Genomic DNA, 5,787 nt, shown 5'->3' on the forward strand with positions numbered 1-5,787 from the left:
GAGCTAAAACCATCCAGTGGAAAAAAGACAGCATTTTCAACAAATGGTGCTGGCACAACCAGCTGTTATCATGTAAAAGATTGAGAATTGATCCATTTCTATTTCCTTGTACTAAGGTCAAATCTAAGTGGATTAAGGAACTCCACATAAAACCAGAGACACTGAAACTTATAGAGGAGACAGTAGGGAAAAGCCTTGAAGATATGGGTACAGGGGCAAAATTCCTGAATAGAACATCAATGTCTTGTGCTATAAGATCGAGAATCGATAAATGGGACCTCATAAAATTGCAAAGCTTCTGCAATATATTTTCAAAACGCACTTTCCTTTAATTCTCCTGAAATCACATATTTTGAGAACTCACTGTTTCTGGATAAGGCCATGGTTTTCGGCTGAGCTGGTCAGACTGCAGGCGATCCTTCAATCACACAACCAGGGCAAGCTCTCCAGAAATACTCTGCCTAAATCACCTAATGTTGCTATTGATAGAAATCTGGGTCAGTTCTGGTGTTCTTGTGCCCTTGGGGCCTACTCATCTGTACTGTTTCCAGAGACAGTTCCACTATGCTCCATGGTCTAAAAGCACAGGGTCCACTCTCCCAAGTGCTACGGTGGGCAAGTGGCTGGGATAGTGTTATTGCTTTCACACCCTTGGGGCTGGCTCACATGTATCCTCTGCTGTCAGGGCCAGTAGTACTGTGTTGCTCAGTTGAGGTACAGGGCCTGCTCTTCTGAGTGCTACAGCCAGTGAGTGGCATGCCTAGCTCTCCTGCACTCATAACCCTGGGGCCAGGTCTCCCAATTACCATAGGTGGTGAGGGAGAAGTGGGCTAGAGAATGCCCACATTTTAGTATAGCACTTTTATGACTCTGGTATGTATGTTATCCTTTAGAACACACACACACACACACATTCATTACTTCAGATAATTCCTTGTCCCACTAATAGCAGATTTTCTCCCTTGTGTTAATGTATTTTCATTGTGATGAAAAAAAATACTTGAGCAAATCAAATAAGGGGAACATGGATTTATTTTGAATGATAGTTCTAGAAGTTTTTAATCTAACACAGGTTGGTTGCTTCTGAGCCTATGTAATGGCAGGGAACATGTGCTGAAGAAAAATGGTTGATTGCTTCATAGACAGAAGACAGGGCTGGTATGAGGGAGAGAAGAGAGAAAGGAGGCAGTAAGCTGAGGATTGTGTGAAGTACAAAAGGCATAATCCCAGTGACTTAATTCTTCTAGCCATCATATATGGAGTTCACTAATGAATTCACAACTGAAGTCAGATGTCTTATGATACAGGCACTCCTCATTCATCTCTGAATATTGTATTGGGGACAACTCTTCAACACATGAACCATTTTGGCAAGGGTATTTCATATTGAAATTGTAAAACATAACTTTTGCACTTAGGTATTATCCATGTTACTTTGTGTTTTTTTTTGGAAAGTATAGTGTAATCAATACATAGATTTCTTTCAATTGACTTAAGTAGCTGTGTCTCTGACATTTATAAAAATAACTTTTTATTATACAGAAAGCTTCTTGATTTAAATGCATGGTCTGAAATATATTGAAAACTGTATAAGTTAGGGCTACCATTTCTATGAATGGACACCATGACCAAGGCAACTTTTATAAAGGTAAACATTTAATTGGGACAGGTTTAAAGTTTCGGGGGTTTAGCCCATTATAATTACAGCAAGGAGCATGGCAGGCAGCATTCATGTATATATGGTGCTGGAGAAGGATCTGAGAGTGCTGCATTTTGATTCTAAGTCAACCAGGTGAGACTGACATCCTCAGACAACTACACAGAAGCTCTCTTCCTCAAGGATCAAAGCCTGAACATAGGAGAAGACTTCCGAAGCCCACTCCCAGAGTAACATACGTCCTCTAACAGTTTCACTTCCTATGAGGTAAGCATTCAAACCACCACATTCCACTCCCTGGACCCCATAGGCTTGTTAAAACACATGAATATATGTGGACCAAACCTAGCCATAACATAATCAAACTACACTTACTCCTACTTTAAAAATTCTCATAGTCTATCAGAGTCGCATAATTGTTTAAAAGTCCAAAGTTCAAAGTCTCTTCTGAGATTCATGCAATTATTTAACTATAATCCCCTATAAAATCAAAATAAAAAAGCAGATCACATACTTTCAACATATCATGGCACAGAACATACCTTACTGTTCCAAAATGTCATAGCAAGGAAATACTAGATTAAAGCAAGACCAAAACATAGCTGGTCAAACTCCAAACTCACTGAATTTATGTCTGATTTCAAAGTCCTCTTCAGATCTCTAACTCCTTTGCTATTGTTGACTGCTGTTAAAAGATCTGGCATTCAGCAACAACAAACTTTGTTCTCTTAGGCTGGTTCAACTTCTTGTTAGTAGCTTTTCTCAGGAGATATCCCATGGCTCTTACCTTTTGGCATATCCAAGACAACTTCAACTTCACAGCTTCTTGTTCCAATGTCTAGGATCTACACATGACATTCTGGACTCCTTCAAAGGGTTTGGGTCCCTTCTCCAGCTCTACTCTCTGTAGCACTCTAAGCTCTGGTTGATGCTACTCCACTGCTGTTTGCTGGACTTGGAACATGCTTCCCTTGTTCTACTGTTATCACCAGCTTTCTGATTTTCAACTCCTTCACTGCCCAAGCTTGACTTGCCTAGATCTTTCTCTGTAGATCGACCTTAAACTCAGAGATCTGCATGTCTTTGCCTTGTAAATGCTGGTACCACCAAGCCTTATACTTCAGGATGGCCTTGAAATAAGAGATCTTTTTGCCTCTGTCTCCTGGGACTAAAGGTATGTATCACTATGCCTGGGCCTAATCTTTTCATGGACACTATTACTCAAAATACAGATCAAAAACCATTGTCATCCCAGGTCAAGATTCGAATCAAAATCCTGTGTTTTCCAGACTCAAGACCTGGATCACAGGTGTGCCCTCCAATTCTGGGTTAGTTCATCCCAGATACAGTCAAGTTGACAACTGGGGCTAGCCATTAAGATCCATCCCTTGTCAATGTGATAGACCGTCATGTCTCCTTATGTCCAAATAATCAGTTCATAATAATGCCTAGATACAACTATCGCTTGTTTAATTGCAAAAGCATAAACAGTAAGAATAGCTGGGTAGGATCTTACCTCAAAGTCACCACACCCTTACATTTTCTTTTCTAAGCTTTCTATGCTTGTTCTAAATGCATTCAGTAGAGTAGACCACAGGGTAGTCTTTGCTGGGCTTTTCTGAGACTTCCTTTTTTCAATGCAATTCATAAAATCTCTTTAACTTAACCTCAGGCAGACTCTCCAGACAAGGGCAAAAATCATCCACATTCTTCACCAAAATATTACAAGAATAGTCTCTAGGCCACATATTAAACAGTGAAACCTCTGAAACCTCTTAATTTAGGGCCTCCCAGTTCAAAACACCATCAGAAACACTGCCTTCCATTATTTTACTACTATGGCCCATTAAGCCCCACTTAAACATTCCACTGTTTTACAAAGTCCTGAAATCTATATTCCTCCAAACAGAAGCATGGTTAGGCCTATCAAAATACCCCACTGCTGGTATAAATTTCTATCTTAGGGTTTCCATTGCTGTGGAGAGGCACTATGACCAAAGTAACTCTTATAAAGGACAACATTTAATTGTAGCTTATAGGTTTTGTGGTTCAGTCCATTACCATCATGACAAGCATGGTGTTGGAAGAGCTGAGAGTTCTGCATCTTTTTCCAAAGGCAAACAGCAGAAGATTGAATCTTTCTTCCCCACTGGGAAAAGATTGAGCTTAGGAGCTTCAAGGCTCAGCCTCACAGTGACATACTTCCTCTAACAAGACTTCTAACAATACACCTCCTCCAATAAGGCCACACCTCCTAATAGTGCAATTTCCCATGGGAAAAGCATACTTAAACCCACAAAACTAGTCATCTTATGCTAGAGACATTTTTTAATTAGTAAGTCTACTATTGATATCAAGACATACTGTAGTTGTTTATATACTGGCCTTTAATATTAAAATCAGTGCCTGTTAATGGATTTTGGTGACTGTTTCCTGTACCTTAAGGCTTTGCATTGTCAAGAAAATTTACAGACATGTGTATTAGATGATGATTTACAGTGGAGGCCATGTTTTAAAACAGTTATATATAGTTTTCTTAGAATACTTTCTTGTCTTCTCTGAGAGCATCCAGTAGGATTCTGAAAAGATCCTGCATACATGTCTGTTTCTGCCAGATTGGACATTTTTGCTACATGTAAATAAAGTGACCAGTAATACTCAAGTGTTAAATATCTGAGTAGTTTGATTTCTATTCCATCACCTGTGATGATTATGTAAATGCAGGGCTTAAAATCACAGACATTTACCCAACTCCCTCATGCACATAATCTACTCTTCTAGCCTTGGAACAATGTACTTTAAATTATGCACTATTGCTCTCAAATTGCTAGGAAGTTTTTATATAAAGAAAAGAAATAAAGAATACATTCAAGACATCTAACTTAATTGCTGAAATGAGTGAAACATTACCCTCTGATGCTATGTATCAGGGAAACAAAGGTCTTCCATTCACAGATGTGTCATACTCACCACCATGACATGGTCCATATCTGAAAAGTGTTAGTATGAGAAACCCTCTACTTCCCCATTAACTGAGAGTCCTCATTTACCTTCTTAGTATCTATAAGGAAATACTTTATTAAAAATTCATTTAGTAGTGTAAAGTATATTAGTAAGTGGTACTTTAATCAAAATATAAGTGCTTTTAAGCATACTTCTGCAGTTTGAAATTGCATATTTAAAACCAAGCAACTGAAAGACTAATTAGAACTTATTCTTGTCTTTTCACTGAAGCATAAAAACTAATGAGTGTGTTTTAGAATCTTTTCTTTTCATTCATTAATTTATCCACTTTACACCCCATAGCAGCTCCCCTTTCCTCCTCTCCTACCAGTCCTTCCTTCTTCTCCCCTTTTCTCCTTCCCTTTCTCATTGGAAAAGGGGAGCTAGCCCTTATATGTGCCCTCCTTGGCCTATCAAGTTGCAGTGGGAGTAGGAGTATCTTATCCTACTAAAACTACAAAGGCAGCCCAGTTAGGGGAAAGGAATCCAAAGGCAGAATTAGTGATAGTCCTGCCTTGACAATATGTATGATATTCTGATATACTAGTAGACAGTGGCCTAGCATTACAGTCATCTGAGAGGCTTTGCCCAGCAGCTGATGGAAATCCACAGCCAAACATTAGGAGAAACTTGGGGAATCTTGTGGACAAGGGAAATAAGGATTAAAGAAGCCAGAGGGGTCAAGGACACCACAAGAAAATCTAGAGAATCAACTAACCTAAGCCCAGGGGAGCTCACAGAGAATGAACCACTGACCAGAGAGCTTTGGGATCTTATTGCATTGTTTCTAACTTTAATATTTTATGTTTTCAAGATTTTCTCTCTTATAACCTCCATGATGGTGACTAATGAAAGAGCATGACACAGTTACTGCTTTGGTTGTTACATGACTGCCTCAGTCCTATTTAACTTCATTGTCCCTGTGTTAATGAAGCCTTAGGTGGTTGGTTAATTCAGTAAAATTTGACTAAATATATTTTAATGAATTTTATTGCATAGGTTTTCTGGTTGACATTTTTTTCTTTTTTTTTTAATTTATTTTTTTATTAGGTATTTTCCTCGTTTACATTTTCAATGCTATCCCAAAAGTCCCCCATACCCACCCCCCCCAATCCCCTACCCACCCA

This window comes from Mus caroli, chromosome 9, assembly GCF_900094665.2.
Source record: "Mus caroli chromosome 9, CAROLI_EIJ_v1.1, whole genome shotgun sequence".
In the NCBI taxonomy this organism is placed as follows: Eukaryota; Metazoa; Chordata; class Mammalia; order Rodentia; family Muridae; genus Mus; species Mus caroli.